Source organism: Pygocentrus nattereri, chromosome 9 (assembly GCF_015220715.1).
Source record: "Pygocentrus nattereri isolate fPygNat1 chromosome 9, fPygNat1.pri, whole genome shotgun sequence".
NCBI classification, from domain to species: domain Eukaryota; kingdom Metazoa; phylum Chordata; class Actinopteri; order Characiformes; family Serrasalmidae; genus Pygocentrus; species Pygocentrus nattereri.
The window spans coordinates 528,989-556,076 of record NC_051219.1 but is presented as its reverse complement, the minus strand read 5'-3'; the positions used below and the strand labels follow the sequence as shown (position 1 = coordinate 556,076).

General features: G+C 45.0%; 2 long non-coding RNA genes across 12 annotated transcripts; both read right to left on the bottom strand.

The window, feature by feature from the left end:
• Positions 1 to 12,156: 12,156 nt before the first annotated feature.
• Positions 12,157 to 17,192, bottom strand: LOC119264020. Of its 11 annotated transcripts, none has more exons than XR_005130712.1 (5): positions 13,165 to 13,274; positions 12,985 to 13,088; positions 12,717 to 12,901; positions 12,538 to 12,632; positions 12,157 to 12,285 (listed from the first exon to the last, which is right to left on the bottom strand). It is a non-coding gene; the product is annotated as an uncharacterized LOC119264020 (long non-coding RNA). The 11 variants fall into 11 exon arrangements; XR_005130715.1 differs by having other exon boundaries at positions 12,713 to 12,896; XR_005130711.1 differs by having other exon boundaries at positions 12,717 to 12,896.
• Positions 17,193 to 24,057: 6,865 nt separating this feature from the next.
• Positions 24,058 to 25,160, bottom strand: LOC119264018. Its single transcript, XR_005130708.1, has 4 exons — positions 25,050 to 25,160; positions 24,896 to 24,973; positions 24,439 to 24,548; positions 24,058 to 24,186 (listed from the first exon to the last, which is right to left on the bottom strand). It is a non-coding gene; the product is annotated as an uncharacterized LOC119264018 (long non-coding RNA).
• Positions 25,161 to 27,088: the final 1,928 nt, after the last annotated feature.

The following is a 27,088-nucleotide window of genomic DNA, read 5'->3' as shown; positions in this document are numbered from 1 at the left end:
AAACCTCAATAAATCCAAGCTTTCAGTGGGTTTAAGATCAAACTCACACAAGCTCGTTCCTCCATCTCTCAACCTACATATCGTAGCCAATAACCTATGAACTCTGTATGCTTTAAATGTAGCCTTCCTGCTTAAAGTACATCCAATCAAATGTCTTCCCTTCAAATCTTCACAGACAGCTGTTCAGTACACCACCATGCATGTTCATTATGTAACTGTCAGGGACTGAAAGAAGGAAAAACAGAGAGGAACAGGAAGCAGCGTTTAGGAACAGCTGACCTATGGTTGGTGTCAAATGGTCTATATGCAATTAGATGAATTAAACGTTTATGATTGTGAAAATGAAGTCATTATGAGAAAAATGACATGTTGAAGATTTTGCATTTCTCACTCATTGTTTTAACTTCATGAAATTAACCATATTTAAGGCCTTTGAGCAAAAAAGGTCAGATTTTCTTAGTCCCATATCTTGCAGTGAAGCTCATGTTCAGATGAGTCACATGGATTTGATCTACTCATCAGAGGCTTTTGCACAAACCTGCGGAGGTCAAACATCTTTATAGCAAAAGAGGGACAAACTGGACCGAATAATAAAGGAATACTGAGATTTTCTGAAATTCATAAAATTTGCTAAGATTCCAATTGTCCTCAGATCGTGGCTCTGGTAGTGTAATTTTGAGTAAAACTATATTAATGTGAAATAACATTTTAATCTGCACTCTCAGACTGTTCTCTGCATTTTCCTGCTGAGTGATGGGGTACACAGAGCTCAAAGCTGATGGAGTTTGAAAATTACAGTAGTATTGAATCATGTAGTCAAACCTACATGCCAATAAAACCTGGACTGAGATGAAGTGTCTCATCAGTGCTTATGTATCCAGCAATAACCAGAGAAGCCATAGTAGACCATTCATGTTCAGACAGTCAAGATCCTCTCCAGGATTATGTTCCAACAATTCTCTTATACCTGAAAGTTCACACCCCTTCTGCTGGTTTGATCCGATCCCCTGGTTCCCAAAGTAAGTCCTAGAGAAGCCGTGCTCAGCTACCAGAGAGCTTCCTCATGACTGACATGGACAAAGTAACCCAGCTCTAGTAAGCATGGAAAGAGAAAGTCACATCAACAGCCACTGGTACATGGACCACACTGATAGTGTCCAGAAACTTGAAACCCGTTAACGAAGGCTTACACACCACCACAGCCAGTCTGTGACTTCCAGCACTGCCATTCATCATCTCTCCCAGCATGTATACATAGCCTAAACTTGACATGAGCTTGAAGCCCTGTGTTCAATCCGGCCCACCGTACAAGCAGAGTTTACTTTAACACACCGCCCCACTTTCACCATCACCAAAGCGGCTAAGGTTTGTTTACCGAGGGGCAAGTGACCTTCCCCCATTAAGATGCCACAGAACTGCCCCAGCTGAATAAGCTTTGGATTCTCTCTTCTCCTGGTTGAAAGGTTGATAAAATGTGGATGCAGCATAACTGGACCACCAGTGGGAACCATATAACCCATTATACCAGAGGTCTTCAAATACAGTTTCTGGTCTTGTAGTCCACTAAGGAGTTGGACAAAATACAATTAGTCATACCTACCAGCAAATATGAGAATCAGGAACCAGATTTAAGGTCAGTAAGTGAAAATGTGACGGTAATGAGAGGTTATGGCACAAGAATGAAAGCTTGACACGGCGTGCTGGTGTCAGTCAACAACCCCAGGTAGACTCATCTGTATGCATTGGATAAAGACGACACAAGCCACAGCACTCAAGACAACCGAATTTTATTCAGGGATGAAGAATCCAGGAGGCATTGAACTGGTAGGGTCTGTGAGCTCATGGTCAGACGCTGCAGAATTATGCAATATTGACACGCACTTGGGTCAGCCAGGTTCCCTGGAACAGTCAAAGTAAAACCCTTCACTCCTTTAGAAGGTTATTGCTCAGATAACTTCACATAAACAGCCTTTCCTCAAGCAGAGATGTTCCTCATTGCAGATGCTGGAGCCTCAGCACAGAATAGGGTTCATTCGGCTCCAACAGCAACACAGCTCATGGAGAGTTGGATCAGCAGAACCAATGAACTCTAGCAGTGCTGCAGCTCCAGGCCTGGTAGTGAGGAACCCAGCCTGAAGTCTCGCTTTACCTTCACGTTTTCTCCTCATTTCAACACTACAGCTGCAGGTTCTCCAGAGCCTGAATCTCCAGAGCCAGAAGCTCCATCTCCATCCCCCTGCTGTGTTCCACTGTCAGTGTCTGGACAAAGATTTTAGACAAGATGAACAGGGTACAAGTAAAGCCAGGTTACCAATATTGCCAGGTACAGTAAGACAATCCTACAAGTGGAGTATTCTTTCCACAGTACTCCAGTAGAACAGGCCTGTCCAATCCTGGTCTAGGAGATAGTTGCAATATTCAGATGCACCGGAAGGCCTGCATTACCTGGATCAGGGTGGGAGATCTCTAGGACCAGGATTGGGCACCCATGCCTTCAAACAGCCAGTTACTAGGCTTATGGAAGCCAAGACTCAAATGGGCTTCTTACTCAGATTTTCTGTTCCACCATGAGACAGTATAACAGCTGCAATAATAACCCAGTGAAGGGTGAAAGTGTTCAAACCTCTGTAGTTTCTGCTCAGCCGTGATAGGGTGAACCCCTCTGCATGTGCCTGCTCACGCTCAGCCAGAGACCCCAACACTGCAACAAGAGAGGATCAGCCAAACTGCTTAACGTACAGACCAGCTACACACCAGAACCTCAGAGGTGAACTCACCATTAGAGACCAGCACAGTCAGAAGAAAACCCACAATGACTCTGAGAAACCATCCTGAAGATCACCAAAAACCCAACCTAAAGACAACCATGCTACACTGCGGAAGGGTCATTAAATAGCAGCAGTGATGGAGCTCAGGTGTGAACCTCACCTCATCATTAAGAAGGTTGATCCAAGAGCTGAAGCCCTGCTCAGATGTCCAGCCCAAATCTGATATTTGGCACATTCACATTGTGTCCAGATTGATATTTTAGACAGCAGTGAGTACATCTAATTTTGGCCACATTTTGGGTGGTGTTCAGACTGCAAGCAAGCCAGATTTGTTTCTCATATCAGATCCATTATGATGGCTCTCAACACTGCTTTTCAGGAGCAAACAGATTTGTTTGTCCAGATATCAGTCTATCTGCATGGGTTGACATGGCCTCAGTAACCATTGATGTGGATTGCAAATGCAGATGCAGGACAGATGGAAGAGCATCATCTCACCTGCCAAACTCTTCAGAACTCATTGTGAACTGTTGGAGCTCTTCATGAATACCAGCACTTCACCACTCTGGATTTGACAGTGTCACGTTGCCGTGTTGCAAGTGATTAGACATTTTGAAATCTGCTTTGAGGGTCCAAAAACGTCCAGACACTTCTGTAAAAATCCAGATCAAAGTCACAATTCTGATCACCTCCAAATATGGCGTGGATCCAATTTGTAAACAGAATGCATCTAGATAGGCTGGACAGCAAGATATAAACTGAATATGCCATCAGATTTGGGCTGGCACTCTGAACAAGGCCTTAGACTCACAGTACCAACTGCTGGACAGCGAGTAGTTTTACCAAAACCAGAAGGTTCTCTATCCTTTCCACCACAATGCCCACCTGTTTACTTCAAAGCACAGCATTCAGACAACTTTACTCTGTAGTATACATGCCTCAAATTAGTTAGCCATGAATTAAAGTGTAACCACAAAATTATGCAATCCACTTATGCCAAGAATTAAGATGCAAACTGAGTGGTGTGAAACACCTCATTCTAGAGAAACTTGCCGAGTCAGAATTGTTCACAGTTGTGGTGACAGGAACCATACGTCCACACCAAAAGTCTGCCGCACAAGGCTACTAAATGAAATGGCTATGAACTCCTTGCCTGATGACTGATGCTGTTTTATGATAGTTGAGAAGACAAATCTATTCATGGACAGATTCATAATATGCAGGGAACTGTGAGGCAAAATAGACCACGAAAACTTCAGATCCACTATTTGCCCCATCACCACTCCACGCATATGCACTCCTCAACACCAAGATCTCAGATTAGCTGGAGAACCTAGTGCTCCTGCTTGAGAACTCCAATGAATCATTGCCCAGGAGGTGGCACTGTGAGAGCTCCACTAGGCTCTGCGTGAAGCAGTATTCTTAACAAGGTCCACATAAAACCCACTCCTGAGCCACATCGTTGCTACTTTAGGGTTCAAGAACAGCAGGAAAGCTCTTGGGGCAATGGTTTAGCAAAAGCACTGAACTCCAGCAACTCCAGGCCTGGCAGTGGGGACCCACCGCTTCACTTCTCCATTCATGGTTTCACCTACCAGTCAGTTCCTCCATGCCCGAAAAATCTTCAGACCCTGAACCTTCACCCACATTCTCAAGCTGAAGCAGAGCAGAAAGTCTATGGGTCTCTGCACAGAAATATTTTAGACAAGATCAACATGGTTCAGGTTCAGACAGGTCACTAAAACACCATTAACCCCAAGTATCCCAGACCAATCCTCCAAGAAAATTGTTCTTACTGCAGAAATAGCAGTACTGAGGATTACGGAGTCACTTCTAAATTCTGAAGTTGGCTTACTTCATTTTTCTGTTCAACCTTGAATAAATCAGCTGCCCCATTTAAGGAGAAACAGGATTTGAGCAAGAAGCTGGCAACTAATCTAATAGCCTGTAAAAGGCTCATACCTTTCTTCTTTATCAGCTTTGATAAGAGAAGCCCCTCTGCATGTTGCTGCTGCTGAACAACTGAAGCTCCCACCACTGCAATAAGAGAAAGTCAGCCAAACTGCTCAAATTACAAACATAGCAGAGACTCAGAGCTGAACTCACCATGAGAGAAAAATGCAATCAAGAGAGAAACCACAAAGACATGCTGAGGAACCATGCTGAACCCCAACACAAACCCAGTCTGTAGAGAACCACGCTACACCACAGTGCAAAAGGAGCATTAATTAGCAGTAGTGATGTGGCTCAGGTGTGCACCTCACCTGAACATCATTAAGAAGGTTGGTCCAGGAGCTGAAAGCCAATCTGAAGCCTTGTTCAGACGTACAGCCCAAATCTGATATTTGGCATATTCAGATTGTATCCAGATTGATTTGATATTCTAGACAGCAGTAAACAAGTAAATTTTGGAAAATCAGATCCAGACCACATTTTGGGCTGTATTCAGACCGCAGGCAAACCAGATTTGTTTCTCAGATCAGATCCTTTAAGACAGCTCTCCACACTGTTATTCAGGAGTGATCAGGTCGGACTTGTGTGTCCAGACATCACCAGTAAAAATCGTATTTAATTTTTTCTGTTGTCTGTTGTCTAGATTATCACAAATCAATCTGGATACAATCTGAATGTGCCATCAGATTTGGGCTGGCAGTCTGAACAAGGTCTTACACTCACAGCACCAACTGCTGGACAGTGAGTGGTTCTACCAAAAGCAAAAGTTTCTCGAACCTTTCCACCACAATGCCCACCTGTTGATTACTTCAAAGCACAGCACTCACACAACTTCTTTACTTTGTAGTATGCATGCCTCAAAAATTAATTTGCCATAATTTCCAGCATTCAGGAGTACTGGGTTCTCCGGCTGAGCCCAGAGCTTTGAGAGCTTCCAGCATTCAGGAGTACTGAGTTCTCTGGCAGGTCTTAGAGGTTTGAGAACTTCCAGCATTCTGGAGTGCAGGGTTCTCCTACTGACCTAAGAGCTTCCAACATTTAGGAGCACTGCGTTCTAAGGCTGATCTGGGAGATTTAAGAGCTACCAGTGTTCAGGAGTGCTGGGATCTATGGTAGAACTGAGAGCTTCCAGCCTTTAAGAGCACTTGGTTCTCCAGCTGATCTGAGAGCTTCCAACATTTAGGAGTACTCAGCTCTCCGGCTGACCTGAGAGTTTCCAGTGTTCAGAATGCTCGTTTCTCTGGCTGATAAGAGAAGGATTTTATGCATTTTTTATGTTTGTGTACTTTACATTTTAAAAAGATGGTTCTTCAAGGTTTCTTCAGTAATGAAAATCGTTCTACATTGAATCTTGAACTCTTAAATAACCCTTTCCATGATTTTTTTTTAATTAGTGGAGAATGTGCTGTATATAGTTCTATACAGAACCTAATTGAAAATGGTTCTTCTTTTGTTAGGATGTCAAGATTGTAACGATAGCAGAATGTGTTTGGCTCTAAAAAGAACTTTTGCCTTTGCTAAACTTTGCCCTTGATGCTTGCCCTTGATGAACCTTCTTTAAGTGTGTTTTACCCTCACTGCCCCCTGCTGGTCAAAGCTAGTGTAACCTGCTAAGTGTTAAATAATTACAAAACACTGAAAAGAAAAAATGTCAAATATATTTATGTCAATATTTTATTCGTAATAGAACATAGATGAAAGATCAAAAGTTTAATCTGAGTAAATGTAACATTTTAAAGGAAAAATATGTTGAATCAAAATGTCACAGTGTCAACAAATCCCAAAAAAGTTGGGACAAGTAGCAATAAGTGGCTGGAAAAAGGAAATTGAGCATATAACGAACATCTGGAAGACCAATTAACACTAATTAGCTCAATTGACAAAATGATTGGGTATAAAAAGAGCTTCTCAGAGTGTCAGTGTCTCTCAGAAGCCAAGATGGTAAGAGGATCATCAATTCCACCATTGTTGCGCAGAAAGATGGAGTGTGGCAAAATGGAAGACTGTTCTGTGATCAGATGAGTCACGATTTGAAGTTCTTTATGGAACACTGGGACGCCATGTCATCCGGACCAGAGAGGACAAGGATAACCCAAGTTGTTATCAACGCTCCGTTCAGAATCCTGCATCACTGATGGTTTGGGGTTGCATGAGTGCTTGTGGCATGGGCAGCTTGCATGTCTGGAAAGGCACCATTAATGCAGAGAACTATGTTCAGGTTCTAGAACAACATATGCTCCCATCTAGACGTCATCTCTTTCAGGGAAGACCCTGCATTTTTCAACAAGATAATGCCAGACCACATTCTGCAGCAATCACATCATGGCTACGTAGGAGAAGGATCCGGGTACTGAAATGGCCAGCCTGCAGTCCAGATCTTTCACCTATAGAGAACATTTGGCGCATCATAAAGAGGAAGGTGCGACAAAGAAGGCCCAAGACGATTGAACAGTTAGAGGCCTGTATTAGACTTGAATGGGAGAGCACTCCTATTTCTAAACTTGAGAAACTGGTCTCCTCTGTCCCCAGACGTCTGTTCAGTGTTGTAAGAAGGGGGGATGCCACACCGTGGTGAAAATGGCCTTGTCCCAACTTTTTTGGGATTTGTTGACGCCATGAAATTTTGAAACAACATATTTTTCCCTTAAATTGATACATTCTCTCAGTTTAAACTTTTGATCTGTGATTTTGTGTTTTATTCTGAATAAAATATTGACATTTGCCATCTCCACATCATTGCATTCAGTTTTTATTCACAATTTGTTTAGTGTCCCAACTTTTTTGGAATCCGGTTTGTACTTCAAATGTACAATTTGAACAATGTACAAGCCCCTAATGCCTAGCCCCTGTACCCTGACCCCAAGTCCCAAGCCCCTAATCCCTAGCCCATGTACCTTGACCCCTAGTGCCAAGCAGCTAATCCCTAGCCCTTGAGCCCTAGTCCCAAGCCCCTAATGCCTAGCCCCTGTACCCTTGACCCCTAATGCCAAGCTGTATTGTAGTTTATTGTATTGTATCTTATTGTATTGCGTTGAGTGGCACAGAGTTCTGCGTTCAACTCTGTTTCTTTATCTCTTGGTGTCTGCAGTGACATGTTTCTAGCAGTATCTGAGCTCAGGACTGTCTTTTTCTCTAAGCTATTGGTAACTAGCAAAGATACTTTCTCTAGATTGACAAAGCACTTCTTGTAAGTCACTCTGGATAAGAGCGTCTGCTAAATGCTGTAAATGTAAGCGCCTAATGTCTAGCCCCTGTACCTTGACCCCTAGTGCCAAGCCACTAATCCCTAGACCTTGACCCCTAGTCCCAAGCCCCTAATGCCTAGCCCCTGTACCTTGACCCCTAGTGCCAAGCCCCTAATCCCTAGCTCCTGTACCTTGACCCCTAGGGCCAAGCCACTAATCCCTAGCCCTTGTCCCCTAGTTCCTAGCCTCTAATGCCTAGCCCTTGTACCCTAACCCTGGAACCCTTGTGCCTAGCCTCTAATGCCTAGCCTCTGTACCCTAACCGCTGACCCCTAGTGCCTAGCCTCTAACGCCTAGCCCCTGTACCCTGACCCCTGATCCTTAGTGCCAAGCCCCTAATCCCTAGCCCCTGTACCCTAATCCCTGACCCCTAGTGCCTAGCCTCTAATGCCTAGCCCCAGTACCCTGGCCATTGACCCCTAGTCCCAAGCCCCTGATCCCTAGCCACTGTAACTTGACCCCTAGGGCCAAGCCACTAATCCCTATCCCTTGACCCCTAGTGCCTAGCCTCGAATGCCTAACCCCTGTACCCTAATCCCTGACCCCTAGTGCCTAGCCTCTAATGCCTAGCTCCTGTACCCTTACCCCTGATCCTTAGTGCCTAGCCCCTAATCCCTAGCCCCTGTACCTTGACCCCAGATCCTTAGTGCCTAGCCCCTAATCCCAACCCCTGTACCCTAATCCCTGACCACTAGTGCCAAGCCCCTAATCCCTAGCCCTTGACCCCTAGGCCCAAGCCCCTAATGCCTAGCCCCTGTACCTTGACCCCTAGTGCCAAACCCCTAATCCCTAGCCCTTGACCCCTAATGCCTACCCCTGTACCTTGACCCCTAGTGCCAAACCCCTAATCCCTAGCCATTGACCCCTAGTGCCAAGCCTCTAATCCCTAGCCCCTGTACCCTCACCTCTGACCCGTAGTGCCTAGCCTCTGTACCCTAGCCCCTGGCCTCTAATGCCTTGCCCCTGTACCCTGACCCATGATCCTTAGTGCCTAGCCCCTGATCCCTAGCCCTTGTACCCTAAACCCTGACCCCTAGTGCCTAGCCCCTAATGCCTAGCCCCTATACTCTAATCCCTGACCCCTAGTGCCTAGCCTCTAATGTCTAGCCCCTGTACCCTGACCCCTTATCCTTAGTGCCTAGCCCCTGATCCCTAGCCCTTGTACCCTAAACCCTGACCCCTAGTGCCTAGCCTCTAATGCCTAGCCCCTGTACCATAACCCCTGACCCTCAGTGCCTAGCCCTTGTACCCTAACCCCCGACACCTAGTGCCTTGCCTCTAATCCTAGGGGTTAGTGCCAAGCCCCTAATGCCTAGTCCCTGTACCTTGACCCCTAGTGCCAAGCCCCTGATCCTTAGCCCTTGTCCCCTAGTGTCAAGCCACTAATCCCCAGCCCTTGACCCCTAGTGCCAAGTCCCCTACCCTAACTCCTAAACTCTAAACTGTAACTATTCCTCATCATGCTACCGGAAGAACACCACAGTGAGTAATCCTGAAAGAGAGAGTGAGAGAGATAGAGTTAGTATCAGATGAGTTAGTGTTACGTTAGAGTAATTACTGTTCCACAGTGCGGTGTGTGTGTGTGTGTGTGTGTGTGTCTCACCGATTGTGTATGCGCACACTAGCTTGTGTGTGAGGGTGACGTGTGTGTGTGAGGTGGTAGCAGGGTGGAGGGCTCAGTGTGCAGAGGGCGCATTAACACCACCACACACACAAACACCAACACCATCAACTGAGTCACACTCCCACCTGAGCAGGAACACAGACACTCTGATCATCATCTGCAGCACTAAAGTGATAATTCAGTGAAAAAAGAAAAAAACTTTTTCAAAGGGGAACTCCAGCAATATTTCCAAACTTTCTCCATAATTAAGTGGTTACCCAGTCGGAGCTGCTCACAATGGTGGTGATGGGAACCAGACTTCTTCTTTCGGCTGCTCCCTTTAGGGGTCGCCACAGCGGATCATCTGCCTCCATCTTGCCCTATCCACTGCCTCCTCTACTTTTACCCCAACCACATTCATGTCCACCTTCACTACATCCATAAACCTTCTCTGAGGTCTACCTCTTCTTCTTCTACCCGGCAGCTCCATCTCCAACATTCTTTGCCCAATATATTCACTATTCCTCCTCAACACATGTCCAAACCATCTCAACCTGGCTTCTCTGGCTTTATCTCCAAACTGCTCCACTTTCACTGTCCCTCTGATCTGCTCAATTCTAATCTTGTCCATCCTCGTCACTCCCACGAAAATCTCAGCATCTTCATCTCCGCCACCTCCAGCTCAGCCTCCTGTCTTTTAGAGAGAGCCACAGTACGACCTGTACTCCTTGCATCTTCACCTTTCCACCTGCCTCCCTCTCATTCACACACATGTATTCCGTCTTGTCTCTACTGACCTTCATTCCTCTCCTCTCCAGTGCAAACCTCCATCTCTCCAGATTCTCTTCCTCCTGCTCTCTACTCTCCCCACAGATTACAATGTCAGCTGCAAACATCATGGTCCATGGAGCCTCCTGCCTGCCCTCATCTGTCAACCTTTCCATCACCATTGCAAACAGGAAGGGGCTCAAAGCTGATCCCTGATGTAACCCTACCTTCACCTTGAAACCATTTGTCACTCCAACTGCACACCTCACCACTGTCTCACTATCCTCATACATGTCCTGCACCACCCTAACATACTTTTCAGCTATACCTGACTTCCTCATACAGTACCACAGTTCCTCTATGAAATTAAACATTTATGATTGTGAAAATGAAGTCATTATGAGAAAAATGACATGTTGAAGATTTTGCATTTCTCACTCATTGTTTTAACTTCATGAAATTAACCATATTTAAGGCCTTTGAGCAAAAAAGGTCAGATTTTCTTAGTCCCACATCTTGCAGTGAAGCTCATGTTCAGATGAGTCACATGGATTTGATCTGCTCATCAGAGGCTTTTGCACAAACCTGCGGAGTCAAACATCTTTATAGCAAAAGAGGGACAAAATGGACCGAATAATAAAGGAATACTGAGATTTTCTGAAATTCATAAAATTTGGTAAGATTCCAATTGTCCTCAGATCGTGGCTATGGTAATGTAATTTTGAGTAAAACTATATTAATGTGAAATAACATTTTAATCTGCACTCTCAGACTGTTCTCTGCATTTTCCTGCTGAGTGATGGGGTACACAGAGCTCAAAGCTGATGGAGTTTGAAAATTACAGTAGTATTGAATCATGTAGTCAAACCTACATGCCAATAAAACCTGGACTGAGATGAAGTGTCTCATCAGTGCTTATGTATCCAGCAATAACCAGAGAAGCCATAGTAGACCATTCATGTTCAGACAGTCAAGATTCTCTCCAGGATTATGTTCCAACAATTCTCTTATACCTGAAAGTTCACACCCCTTCTGCTGGTTTGATCCGATCCCCTGGTTCCCAAAGTAAGTCCTAGAGAAGCCGTGCTCAGCTACCAGAGAGCTTCCTCATGACTGACATGGACAAAGTAACCCAGCTCTAGTAAGCATGGAAAGAGAAAGTCACATCACCAACAGCCACTGGTACATGGACCACACTGATAGTGTCCAGAAACTTGAAACCCGTTAACGAAGGCTTACACACCACCACAGCCAGTCTGTGACTTCCAGCACTGCCATTCATCATCTCTCCCAGCATGTATACATAGCCTAAACTTGACATGAGCTTGAAGCCCTGTGTTCAATCCGGCCCACCGTACAAGCAGAGTTTACTTTAACACACCGCCCCACTTTCACCATCACCAAAGCGGCTAAGGTTTGTTTACCGAGGGGCAAGTGACCTTCCCCCATTAAGATGCCACAGAACTGCCCCAGCTGAATAAGCTTTGGATTCTCTCTTCTCCTGGTTGAAAGGTTGATAAAATGTGGATGCAGCATAACTGGACCACCAGTGGGAACCATATAACCCATTATACCAGAGGTCTTCAAATACAGTTTCTGGTCTTGTAGTCCACTAAGGAGTTGGACAAAATACAATTAGTCATACCTACCAGCAAATATGAGAATCAGGAACCAGATTTAAGGTCAGGAAGTGAAAATGTGACGGTAATGAGAGGTTATGGCACAAGAATGAAAGCTTGACACGGCGTGCTGGTGTCAGTCAACAACCCCAGGTAGACTCATCTGTATGCAATGGATTAAGACGACACAAGCAACAGCATTCAAGACAACCGAATTTTATTCAGGGATGAAGAATCCAGGAGGCATTGAACTGGTAGGGTCTGTGAGCTCATGGTCAGACGCTGCAGAATTATGCAATATTGACACGCACTTGGGTCAGCCAGGTTCCCTGGAACAGTCAAAGTAAAACCCTTCACTCCTTTAGAAGGTTATTGCTCAGATAACTTCACATAGAAGCAGCCTTTCCTCAAGCAGAGATGTTCCTCATTGCAGATGCTGGAGCCTCAGCACAGAATAGGGTTCATTCGGCTCCAACAGCAACACAGCTCATGGAGAGTTGGATCAGCAGAACCAATGAACTCTAGCAGTGCTGCAGCTCCAGGCCTGGTAGTGAGGAACCCAGCCTGAAGTCTCACTTTACCTTCACGTTTTCTCCTCATTTCAACACTACAGCTGCAGGATCTCCAGAGCCTGAATCTCCATCTCCATCCCCCTGCAGTGTTCCACTGTCAGTGTCTGGACAAAGATTTTAGACAAGATGAACAGGGTACACTTCAAGCCAGGTTACCAATAATGCCAAGTACAGTGAGACAAACCTACAAGTGAAGTATTCTTTCCACAGTACTCCAGTAGAACAGGCCTGTCCAATCCTGGTCTAGGAGATAGTTGCAATATTCAGATGCACCTGAAGGCCTGCCTTACCTGGATCAGGTGTGATAGATCAGGGTGGGAGATCTCTAGGACCAGGATTGGGCACCCATGCCTTCAAACAGCCAGTTACTAGGCTTATGGAAGCAAAGACTCAAGTGGGCTTCTTACTCAAATTTTCTGTTCCACCATGAGACAGTATTGCAGCTGTTATACTAACCCAGTGAAGGGTGAAAGTGTTCAAACCTCTGTAGTTTCTGCTGAGCCATGATAGGGTGAACCCTTCTGCACGTGCCTGCTCACGCTCAGCCAGAGACCCCAACACTGCAACAAGAGAGGATCAGCCAAACTGCTCAACATGCAGACTAGCTACCTACCAGAACCTCAGAGGTGAACTCACCATTAGAGACTCTGACTCTGAGAAACCATCCTGAAGATCACCAAAAACCCAACCTAAAGACAAGCACGATACACTGCACTGCCGAATGGTCATTAAGTAGCAGCAGTGGTGGAGCTCAGGTGTGAACCTCACCTGGATATCGTTAAGAAGGCTGGCCCGAAGACTGATCTGAGGCTCTCGGCACCAACTGCTGGACAATGAGTGTTTTCACCAAAACATGTCAGATAACTGTACTGTTATTAGCTAAGCTGCAGTTTAATTTAAGATCAGTTTCCCAGAAAGAGAATAAGCCCAGTCCTGACTAAATAAACACCAGTCATTCACATGCAGAGAATAAGATAAAGAACCAGTCTGTCTGCCTCTGTTGCCTTAGGGATCTAGCTATGTAGCTACTTGACTTTGTGTGGTGTTTTGCCAGAATATCAAAAATCAGTCTAGATACAATCTGGATGTGACAGAAATCACACTTGGGCTGTGAGCCTGAACAAGACCGTACTAACCCAAGACTTCTTGTGCTTTGTCTTTTATGGCTATTCATAATTTAAAACACATCAACTAAATCCAGGCTCCCACTTATTCAATTCACAATCAAAAAATTGACTTGCTGAGTATCAGACGTACAAGGAACATCTCCTGGTTGTATTCAAGACATTTTTAAATGAATAGCTGACATGAAATTGAAGGATAGTGAATGCATGGAAGGACTAGAGGTAGAGTTTACAGGTGAGCGCTGCTCGGTGAGTGGGGCGACCCTCTGCACCAGGACGTACTGATGCTTCTACATAGGCCCCCTCCACCAGAAGCCACAAGTGTCCTGCTGTACTGATCGAGCTTTATGTGGCTCAGAGCTGCTCTGCCTCACCATCGGACTGTGAACCAGAGGGCGAGAAGCATCACTCACTTGAGCAGAGCTCAACAATTTGGAGACAGACTGGGACGATCCCCGTGTCCCACACTCATCATACTGATCTGCACAGCTGGAACACTAAGAGTTCACATTGACCCCAGACTGAACACACTGCAGGCCATGCATTCTGCTTAGCACTGCAAATCACCTTGAAGTGTTCAAATTGAGATGTACGGTATGGCTACTACAGTTTCCCTATAGAGTCAATAACAGGAATAGCCTAAACATAGAACATCTTTGCTTTTAAGATCAATACATTCTGACAATCATGAGATTAATCAAGGCTGCAGCAATTATCACTTCACATAGTTCACTATGGTACCTCAGTGTGTGTCTAATTAACCAATGAAGCTTTGAATTAAAACATTCCATGTGTTGATGGTTGAGTGGAGGGGCGCCGACTCTCAGGGAGCCTCATGACTCTCTTACCTTCTGTTTTCTCCCTTGTAGTAAATGATGCAATAACTAGACCTGCCAGGGTCTTTGCTGCGCTATTAACACTGTAATCTGTGATTGGTCACTCTTTACAGAACTGACTGTGTGTTTCTTTGCCGAGTTGATCAGCTGCCCATCCTGTGTTTCTAATGCTGTTGCTTCTTCTGCCTCAGGTGTACATTGCTCGCCAGCCTTCTGGACGGGCTTGACCACCATTGAGCTTCTTGCTGTACTGTACTGTAACACTGTGCAAACCTCACACTCATGAAATGACCATCCCAATGCTGCTGCAGAAACCAAAACTAATCTAATTAACCATTGCTCCACCTGTTTTCCCTGTTTTCCCCTTTAAACATACCCTTTGCTATCCGGCATTGACCAGAGGAGGATGGGCTCCCCCATGTGAGTCTTTGTTCCTCTTGCATTTAGTTAGATTTTCCTTGCCACTGTACCCACTGGCAATGCTCATGGAGGCTTGGACAAGGCAACACAGCAATTGGGTTTAGTTTAAGTCGCAGCTTTAGAGGACACAGCAAAGGATTTTAATAACTCGCATGACTCTCAGACTTAAGCTCAGGTTAAACCCTCAACCACAGTTAATATGAGTGCCTCCAAGACTTTACAGCTAAAGAACACAGAATCCCATAGTCAGTCCTGGAGAACCCATGAGCTTAACTCAGGAGACCCTGAGATCTACAACTCAAGACTTTATATGTAACAGCTAGCTCTCCTGAAGGCCTTGATTAGCAGATGCAAAACACTGCAGGGAGTTACAACTCCAGGACCAAGAATGAGCACCACTGCCTTCCTTAGTTAAGGAGCTGAATTTGGTCTTCTGGATGAGGGAAACCAGTGACTCAAGAAGTGACTTTGCTAACTTCTGAGCCAGTCAAAGTCACCTGGCAGTGGGAAGATGATCCTGGTGAGAATTTTTGGAACCTGAACCTTCTACTCCAGTGCTGTACCTTGCTTATTCAAGACACTGGGTGACTTGGCCAGGTCTAGCCAATAACCTTGCTATATTCCAAAAAATTTCAGTACCATATTTCCATTTATTGTCCTGCTCAAAGTCTGGCTCTTTGGGCCTCAGCCTGGAAGGTGAAATTAACACAGGGGTGCTCAATCCCAGTCCTGAAGATGTACCTTGCTCTAATATGTGTTCTGTTCAGTGTGGTCAAAATCCAGTACTAGGATGAGAGACTCCATGCTGAACATACAGTTGTGGATGGAACATATCTCCAGGCAACTTCCCAGGAGAAGGAAATACAAAACACAACAGGCAACATGTTTTAAAATTAGAGAAGCAAGAGCACGACTCTTGCACAAGAATTTACATAGTGTGACATGCCAAGTTTAACAGAAAACAGCCTGTTTTCAACCATGGCCAAGAAGAGCCACCTTCCTGCATGGTCTTGTTCCAACCGTAGTCTCATCCACTCCAGCTAAGCAGCTTCTTCATAGGACAGCAACTAGCTACATCAGATGTATCAATGTTAAAGCCCAGCAGGTTAGATGCAGTTTGGAATCGAGTTCTGCAGGAAGGGAGCCCTGCAGAACAAGGGTTGACACCTGGTCTCCAGGCATGATCACTAAGCAAGAATAATAGCTAGACCATGCAGTCTCAAGACAGCCCCAACTAGCACCCATTCTTGCAGGCTCCATTTAGAAATACATTGAAAAGCCACAGCAGTTGAGGAAAACATTTATTCCAAGACAAAGAATCCATGAGGCATGAAGCTGGACCCTGTGAGGTCATGCAGGCTGACCACCACACATGCTCAGATGCTGCAGGATCATGGGATGTTGGCAACCTCATGTGGACAGCTTTCCCTGGAACAGGCACACAAAGCAAAGCTCAATTCAGGATGTTGCATCTTGGGCAAATCTAAATTAATTCCCCCACTGCAGATGCTAAAGCTCCAGCACAGATTAGGGTTCATTCTGCTCCAACAAAGGCACCACAACTCATGGGATGTTGGATCAGCAGAACCGCTGAATGCTGGTAGTGCAGTAGCTCCACACCTGGCAGTGAGGAACCCAGCCTGAAATCTCACTTTACCTCAAGGCGTTCATCTCACGTCAGCACCACGTCAGTTTCCAGAGCCTGAATCATAATCATCATCAACTGAACGTTCATCTCTAACCACCCGGAACAGCTGTTCTGCTCCACCATTGGTCTCTGGACAGAAAGATCAACATGGCACAAGTAAAACCAGGTTAGGATGGGAGATCTCCAGGATCAGGATTGGGCACACATGCCTTGAAACTGCCAGTTCATATGCTGATGGAAGCAAAGACTCAAATTGGTTTCTTACTCAAATTTCTTTTCCACCATGAGAAATTACAGCTGCAATAATAATAATAATAATAATAATAATAATAATAATAAAAAATCATCCAGTGAAGTGTGAAAATGTTCAAACCTCTGTAGTTTCTGATCAGCCGTGATAGGATAAGCCCCTCTGCACGTGCCTGTTCACGCTCAGCCAGAGACCCCAACACTGCAACAAGAGAGGATCAGCCAAAGTGCTTAACATACAGACCAGCTACACACCAGAACCTCAGAGGTGAACTCACCATTAGAGATCAGCACAATCAGAAGAAAACCCACAATGACTCTCTGAGAAACCATCCTGAAGATCACCAAAAACCCAACCTAAAGACAACCATGCTACACTGCACTGCGGAAGGGTCATTAAATAGCAGCAGTGATGGAGCTCAGGTGTGAACCTCACCTGGACATCGTTAAGAAGGCTGGCCCGAAGACTGATCTGAGGCTCTCGGCACCAACTGCTGCACAATGAGTGGTTTCACCAAAACATCTCAGACAACTGTACTGTTATTAGCTAAGCTGCAGTTTAATTTAAGATCAGTTTCCCAGACAGGGATTAAGCCCAGTCCTGGACTAAATACACACTATTCAAAAGCCTGTGTAGTCTAGAACCCATCTTAATTCTTGCTTGAGGAAACGACACAGGAACTCTTACTTTGTCATTAGCTTAGCAGCATTTCTGTCTCAGCTACCACAGGTTTGGCTAAAACGGTAACTTCAGGGGTTGAACATGCAGCCGTGGGTTCAATTAAATCTGATTTCTTAGTCAAAACCAGCCGGTAAGCTGGATGCATTGTAAATCAGAATCAGAATCAGAATCAAGCTTTATTGGCCTGGTATGCTTCCTATACAAGGAATTTGGTTTTGGTTACAGGAGTTCACAGAGCACAGTATCAGACAGACATTCACATGCAGGGAATAAGATAAAATAAATATAAAATCAACAAAATAAAATAAAACATGCATTCCTACCATCACTCGCTCAGTCACACACACACATTCACTCAGACACACACACACACACACACACACACACACACACACACACACAGTCATACCTGTAAACCTTACAGTGTGCAAAGTATGAGTCCAAAGTTAAAGTGCTGAGTACAGCAGCAGTTAAAGGGTGTATAGTGGCAGAGAAAGGGGATCAATGAGGTGACGGTGAGATCAGTGGGGTAACATGGCAGGTGAGTAAGATGCTAGAACAAACATTGGTCTGTGTTGGCAGTTCCAGAGGATGGAGTTGAGTTAATACTATTTATCAGTATATGTAGAAGTGCAGTTTGAAGTTGGAACATTATTTATGTGCAATATTTTAACTGTTCTGAGAATGATGGCTTGTGGGAAGAAGCTCCTTTGTAGCCTGGATGTCCTTATCCTCATCTGGCTGAAGCGCTGGCCTGAGGGAAGGAGCTGGAACAGGTGGTGTCCAGGGTGAGAGGGGTCTATGCAGTTCCAGCAGTGCAGACAACTTAAACCCAATTGTCCTCTGTGCAGACCTGATGATGTGCTGCAGTCTGTGGAGGTCATGCTCGGTAGCTGACCTGCCCCACACTGTGATGGACGTGGTGATGACAGACTCTGTGATGGCTGTGTAGAACCGCACCATCTGCTCCTGGGGCAGGTGGAACTTCCTCAGCTGACACAGGAAGTACATCTTCTGCTAGGCTCTCTTAATGATGGAGCTGATGTTGCTGTCCCACTTCAGGTCCCTGGTAATTGTTGTGCCCAGGAACTTGCAGGACTCCACTGCCACCACAGTTCTGTCCAGGACGGTGAGTGGTGTCAGGGCTGGAGGCTCTTCCCTAAGTCCACTGTCATCTCCACTGTTTTTGCTGTGTGCAGCACCAGGTTATTGTGGCTGATGCAAAGAACCACCTGATCAACCACCTGTCTGTAAGCAGACTCATCACCATCGTGGATGAGACCAATGACTGTAGTGTCATCTGCATACTTCAAGATTTTGACTGAGGGGTCCGTGGAGGTCCAGTCATCCGTGTACAGAGAGAAGAGCAATGGTGAGGGGACACAGCCCTGTGGAATGCCTGTACTGATGATCTGGGTGTTTGAGACAACTTTCCCAACCTCACCTGCTGCTCTCTGCCAGTGAAGAAGTTGGCGATCGACTGGTAGGTGGAGCTTTTGCATGCCGAGTTGGAGTAATTTGTTGTTTAGCTGTCCTAGGATGCTCATGTTTAACACTCAGCTGAAGTCTAAGAACAGAAATCTTGCATGCGTTCCTGGGTGTTCAAGCTGTTGAAGAAGAAGCTGGAGTCCCGTGACCATTACGTCATGCACCGACCTGTTTGCTTGCTATGCAAACTGCAGGAGGTCTAGCAGAGGATCAGTGGTCTTCTTCATATGGGAGAGCACCAGTCTCTCAAAAGATTTCATGACTACAGAGGTCAATGCAACAGGTCTGTAGTCATTATTAAAGAGCACTGTAAATTTGGTCAGTCCAGGACCTCAGACAGGATGGTGATACACCCTCTGATCCTGGTGCTTTCCTCACTTTTTGTCTTCTGAAGAGTCAATGTAAGTCCTTTTCGCAGATCTTCAGGATAGTCACAATTAAGCCCAGTGAAAATGAAATGCTACATAAAAAGAACACATTTTACTATTTAAAGGCTTTCGAATATGTCAGTCAATTAATATATTATGAAATTTCACAGTGTAATTATGAAAGATTAATCTGTTTTCTTTCAATTCGTTTACACTTATGGCCCACAATAGCAGCCTGCTTTATTTTCACAGCAATGTTAGGCTCTCCTCAGATTGCAGGCAAATTGGATTTGTTTCCCAAATCAGATCTTTTCAGATAACTGTCCACACCGTTATCTGCGAGTGATCAGATCGAATGTGTGTGTCCAGACAAGACCAGTCTGTCTGTGTGGGTTACTGTAGGGATCTAGCTATGTAGCTACGCTGGTGACGTGGATTTCAAGCGCAGCTGCAGGAGAGATGGAGGAGCATCATCTCCCCCTCCAAACTCCTCAGAACTCTCTTCATCATTGTGAACCTTTGGTGCTCTTCTTGAAGCCCGGCACTTCATCACTCTGGATTTGGCATCATTGTTTGTTTTGTTGCAGGTGATGCAAAAGACTCACTGAATCGCATTTCAAACCAACTCCAAATGCGATTCAGATCCAATTCACAAAATCAATTGTGTGTGGTGTTTTGCCAGAATATCAAAAATCAATCTAGATACAATCTGGATGTGACAGAAATCAGACTTGGGCTGTCAGTCTGAACAAGGCCTTAGTTGCACAAAGTCTTTATGTCGAATGCCTTCTCCAAATCCAGAAAGCACATGTGGACTACAAAGTCAATCGTTTAACTGCGGCCTAGGGTGTCCTGGTGCCATGTGCAATTATGGACATCCTTGTGTTCAAACATGGTGTTTGTGATGGACAAATTTTGGTTTGCACAGAAGTCCAAAAACAGAACACCACTCATGTTCAGATCAGAGAGGCCATTCCTCCCAATCACACCCCTCCAGGTCTCATTGTCATTGCCCACGTGAGCGTTGAAGTCCCCAGTAGGACAATAGAGTCTCCAGGAGGAGCACTTTCAAGCGTCCTTCCCAAGGACTCTAAGAAGGCTGGGTACTCTGAACTGCTGTTCGGTGCATAAGCACAGACAACCGTCAAGACCTCTTCCCCAACCCGAAGGCGTAGGGAAGCTACCCTCTCGTCCACCAGAGAAAACCCCAACATACAGGTGCAGAGTCAAGGGGCTATGAGAAAGCCCACACCTACCTGCCACCTCTCACCATGGGCAACTCCAGAAAAGAATAAAGTCCAGCCCCTCTCAAGGAGATTGGACCCAGTGCCCAAGCTGTGTGTTGAGGTGAGCCCAACTATATCTAGCCGGTATCTCTCAACCTTGCGCACCAACTCTGGATCCTTCCCCGTCGGTGAGGTAACATTCCAAGTTCAAAAAGTCAGTTTGAGCAACCGAGGATCAGAACGCCAAGGCCCACGCCTTCGGACACTGCCCGATCCACAAAGCACCGAACCCCTACTACTGCCCCTCCCATCGGTGGTGGGTTGATGGGAGGGGATCTCCTGGATGTATTCAATGCATTTTTTAAATGAATAGCTGGCATGAAACTGAAGGACAGTGAGTGCATAGAATGACTAGAGGTAGAGTTTACAGGTGAGTGCTGCTCGGAGAGTGGGACGCCCCTCTGCACCAGGACCTATTGATGCTTCTACACAAGTGTCCTGCTGTATTAATCGGGCTTTGTGTGGATCAGAGCTGCTCTGCCTCACCATCTGACTATGAACCAGAGGGCGAGAAGCATCATTCTCACTTGAGCAGAGCTCAACAATTTGGAGACAGACTGGGACGATCCCCGTGTCCCACACGCCTTGGATGCATCCCAAAAACTCTTAAACTAGCAGTAATTAGACTTTGATTAAGAAAGCTCACACGTTCACTCCCATTTGCTCAGGGTTGAGTGGAGGGGTGCCGACCTTTCAGAGAGCCTCATGACTCTGTTACCTTTTCACTTTTAGTACATGTTGCAATAACCAGACCTGTCGGAGTCTCTGCTGCTCTGTTAACACTGTAATCTGTGACCGGTCACTATTTACAGAACTGACTCTGGGTGTGTCTTTGCTGAGTTGATCAGCTGCCCATCCTTTGTTTTTGATGCTGTTCCTCCTTCTGCCTTGATTGGGTTTACATCGCTTGCAAGCCTTCTGGACCGGCTTGACCAACATTGAGCTTCATGCTGTATAACAATGTACAAACCTCAGCCTCATGAACTGACCATCCCGATGATGCTGCTGCTGCATAAACTAAAACTAATCTATTTAACCATTGCTCCACCTGTTTCCTCTGTTTTGTACTTTAATACTTTATATTAACACTTTTTACTATCCCTCTTCCTGGACCAGGGTCTTGTTGTGTATAGTCATTCCATCTGGATGGGGGGTGTATCAGGTGCGGCCTACCCAGACAGGATCCCGGGGTTGTCCTAGGACCCGCTGGAGGTTATTATATCTCCAATTTGGCCTAGGAGCAACTTGGGGTCCCCAGCAATGAGCTGGAGGAAGTTGTGGGGGACAGGGTTGTCTGGGATTCTCTGCTCTCTCAAGTGCTACCGTGAACTTATCTGGACTAACCGGTTAACGATGATGGTGGTGATGATGGTGATGATGTCTGCTATCCGGTGTGGACCAGACAAGGAAGGGATCCCTTTATGAGTCTTCGTTTCCTCTCAAAGTTTCTTCCTGTTGCTCTTAGGAAGATTTTCCTTGCCACTGCCCCATTTGCGATGCTCACGGGGGCTTGGACTTTTTCTGTAAAGCTGCTTTGTGACAACATCTGCTGTAAAAAGTGCTATATGAATAAACTTTGCTTGCTTTGCTCATACATAAGACTTTGAGTTATTAAAGATATCCAAGCAGAAAATGCACTTCTGTTACACAATTGTGCATTAAACCTCAATAAATCCAAGCTTTCAGTGGGTTTAAGATCAAACTCACACAAGCTCGTTCCTCCATCTCTCAATCTACATATTGTAGCCAATAACCTATGAACTCTGTATGCTTTAAATGTAGCCTTCCTGCTTAAAGTACATCTAATCAAATGTCTCCCTCCAAATCTTCACAGACAGCTGTTCAGTACACCACCATGTATGTTCATTATGTAACTGTCAGGGACTGAAAGAAGGAAAAACAGAGAGGAACAGGAAGCAGCGTTTTAGGAACAGCTGACCTATGGTTGGTGTCAAATGGTCTATATGCAATTAGATGAATTAAATGTTTATGATTGTGAAAATGAAGTCATAAGAAAAATGACATGTTGAAGATTTTGCATTTCTCACTCATTGTTTTAACTTCATGAAATTAACCATATTTAAGGCCTTTGAGCAAAAAAGGTCAGATTTTCTTAGTCCCATATCTTGCAGTGAAGCTCATGTTCAGATGAGTCACATGGATTTGATCTACTCATCAGAGGCTTTTGCACAAACCTGCGGAGGTCAAACATCTTTATAGCAAAAGAGGGACAAACTGCACCGAATAATAAAGGAATACTGAGATTTTCTGAAATTCATAAAATTTGGTAAGATTCCAATTGTCCTCAGATCGTGGCTCTGGTAATGTAATTTTGAGTAAAACTATATTAATGTGAAATAACATTTTAATCTGCACTCTCAGACTGTTCTCTGCATTTTCCTGCTGAGTGATGGGGTACACAGAGCTCAGAGCTGATGGAGTTTGAAAATTACTGTAGTATTGAATCATGTAGTCAAACCTACATGACAATAAAACCTGGACTATGATGAAGTGTCTCATCAGTGCTTATGTATCCATCAATAACCAGAGAAGCCATAGTAGACCATTCATGTTCAGACAGTCAAGATCCTCTCCAGGATTATGTTCCAACAGTTCTCTTATACCTGAAAGTTCACACCCCTGCTGCTGGTTTGATCCGATCCCCTGGTTCCCAAAGTAAGTCCTAGAGAAGCCGTGCTCAGATACCAGAGAGCTTCCTCATGACTGACATGGACAAAGTAACCCAGCTCTAGTAAGCATGGAAAGAGAAAGTCACATCACCAACAGCCACTGGTACATGGACCACACTGATAGCGTCCAGAAACTTGAAACCCGTTAACGAAGGCTTACACACCACCACAGCCAGTCTGTGACTTCCAGCACTGCCATTCATCATCTCTCCCAGCATGTATACATAGCCTAAACTTGACATGAGCTTGAAGCCCTGTGTTCAATCCGGCCCACCGTACAAGCAGAGTTTACTTTAACACACCGCCCCACTTTCACCATCACCAAAGCGGCTAAGGTTTGTTTACCGAGGGGCAAGTGACCTTCCCCCATTAAGATGCCACAGAACTGCCCCAGCTGAATAAGCTTTGGATTCTCTCTTCTCCTGGTTGAAAGGTTGATAAAATGTGGATGCAGCATAACTGGACCACCAGTGGGAACCATATAACCCATTATACCAGAGGTCTTCAAATACAGTTTCTGGTCTTGTAGTCCACTAAGGAGTTGGACAAAATACAATTAGTCATACCTACCAGCAAATATGAGAATCAGGTACCAGATTTAAGGTCAGGAAGTGAAAATTTGATGGTAATAAGAGGTTACGGCACAAGAATGAAAGCTTGACATGGCGTGCTGGTGTCAGTCAACAACCCCAGGTAGACTTCTGTATGCATTGGATAAAGACGACACAAGCCACAGCATTCAAGACAACCCAATTTTATTCAGGGATGAAGAATCCAGGAGGCATTGAACTGGTAGGGTCTGTGAGCTCATGGTCAGACGCTGCAGAATTATGCAATATTGACACGCACTTGGGTCAGCCAGGTTCCCTGGAACAGTCAAAGTAAAACCCTTCACTCCTTTAGAAGGTTATTGCTCAGATAACTTCACATAGAAACAGCCTTTCCTCAAGCAGAGATGTTCCTCATTGCAGATGCTGGAGCCTCAGCACAGAATAGGGTTCATTCGGCTCCAACAGCAACACAGCTCATGGAGAGTTGGATCAGCAGAACCAATGAACTCTAGCAGTGCTGCAGCTCCAGGCCTGGTAGTGAGGAACCCAGCCTGAAGTCTCACTTTACCTTCACGTTTTCTCCTCATTTCAACACTACAGCTGCAGGATCTCCAGAGCCTGAATCTCCAGAGCCAGAAGCTCCATCTCCATCCCCCTGCAGTGTTCCACTGTCAGTGTCTGGACAAAGATTTTAGACAAGATGAACAGGGTACAAGTAAAGCCAAGTACAGTAAGACAATCCTACAAGTGAAGTATTCTTTCCGCAGTACTCCAGTAGAACAGGCCTGTCGAATCCTGGTCTAGGAGATAGTTGCAATATTCAGATGCACCTGAAGGCCTGCATTACCTGGATCAGGGTGGGAGATCTCTAGGACCAGGATTGGGCACCCATGCCTTCAAACAGCCAGTTACTAGGCTTATGGAAGCCAAGACTCAAGTGGGCTTCTTACTCAAATTTTCTGTTCCACCATGAGACAGTATAACAGCTGCAATAATAACCCAGTGAAGGGTGAAAGTGTTCAAACCTCTGTAGTCTCTGATCAGCCGTGATAGGGTGAACCCTTCTGCACGTGCCTGCTCATGCTCAGCCAGAAACCCCAACACTGCAACAAGAGAGGATCAGCCAAACTGCTTAACATGCAGACTAGCTACCTACCAGAACCTCAGAGGTGAACTCACCATTATAGACCAGCACAATCAGAAGAAAACCCACAACGACTCTCTGAGAAACCATCCTGAAGATCACCAAAAACCCAACCGAAAGACAACCATGCTACACTGCACTGCGGAAGGGTCATTAAATAGCAGCAGTGATGGAGCTCAGGTGTGAACCTCACCTGAACATCGTTAAGAAGGCTGGCCCGAAGACTGATCTGAGGTTCTCGGCACCAACTGCTGGACAATGAGTGGTTTCACCAAAACATGTCAGATAACTGTACTGTTATTAGCTTAGCTACAGTTTAATTTAAGATCAGTTTCCCAGAAAGAGAATAAGCCCAGTCCTGGACTAAATAAACACCAGCTTTTACCCTCTCATTGTTGACGGGGCATGGGAGTTTGCCAACCCAGTCTACATGTATTTCATGGATTTGCAGAAGGCTTATGACCATGTTGCTTGAGATATCTTGACCCCGGGGTTGTCCTAGGACCCGCTGGAGGTTATTATATCTCCAATTTGGCCTAGGAGCAACTTGGGGTCCCCAGCAATGAGCTGGAGGAAGTTGTGGGGGACAGGGTTGTCTGGGATTCTCTGCTCTCTCAAGTGCTACCGTGAACTTATCTGGACTAACCGGTTAACGATGATGGTGGTGATGATGGTGATGATGTCTGCTATCCGGTGTGGACCAGACAAGGAAGGGATCCCTTTATGAGTCTTCGTTTCCTCTCAAAGTTTCTTCCTGTTGCTCTTAGGAAGATTTTCCTTGCCACTGCCCCATTTGCGATGCTCACGGGGGCTTGGACTTTTTCTGTAAAGCTGCTTTGTGACAACATCTGCTGTAAAAAGTGCTATATGAATAAACTTTGCTTGCTTTGCTCATACATAAGACTTTGAGTTATTAAAGATATCCAAGCAGAAAATGCACTTCTGTTACACAATTGTGCATTAAACCTCAATAAATCCAAGCTTTCAGTGGGTTTAAGATCAAACTCACACAAGCTCGTTCCTCCATCTCTCAATCTACATATTGTAGCCAATAACCTATGAACTCTGTATGCTTTAAATGTAGCCTTCCTGCTTAAAGTACATCTAATCAAATGTCTCCCTCCAAATCTTCACAGACAGCTGTTCAGTACACCACCATGTATGTTCATTATGTAACTGTCAGGGACTGAAAGAAGGAAAAACAGAGAGGAACAGGAAGCAGCGTTTTAGGAACAGCTGACCTATGGTTGGTGTCAAATGGTCTATATGCAATTAGATGAATTAAATGTTTATGATTGTGAAAATGAAGTCATAAGAAAAATGACATGTTGAAGATTTTGCATTTCTCACTCATTGTTTTAACTTCATGAAATTAACCATATTTAAGGCCTTTGAGCAAAAAAGGTCAGATTTTCTTAGTCCCATATCTTGCAGTGAAGCTCATGTTCAGATGAGTCACATGGATTTGATCTACTCATCAGAGGCTTTTGCACAAACCTGCGGAGGTCAAACATCTTTATAGCAAAAGAGGGACAAACTGCACCGAATAATAAAGGAATACTGAGATTTTCTGAAATTCATAAAATTTGGTAAGATTCCAATTGTCCTCAGATCGTGGCTCTGGTAATGTAATTTTGAGTAAAACTATATTAATGTGAAATAACATTTTAATCTGCACTCTCAGACTGTTCTCTGCATTTTCCTGCTGAGTGATGGGGTACACAGAGCTCAGAGCTGATGGAGTTTGAAAATTACTGTAGTATTGAATCATGTAGTCAAACCTACATGACAATAAAACCTGGACTATGATGAAGTGTCTCATCAGTGCTTATGTATCCATCAATAACCAGAGAAGCCATAGTAGACCATTCATGTTCAGACAGTCAAGATCCTCTCCAGGATTATGTTCCAACAGTTCTCTTATACCTGAAAGTTCACACCCCTGCTGCTGGTTTGATCCGATCCCCTGGTTCCCAAAGTAAGTCCTAGAGAAGCCGTGCTCAGATACCAGAGAGCTTCCTCATGACTGACATGGACAAAGTAACCCAGCTCTAGTAAGCATGGAAAGAGAAAG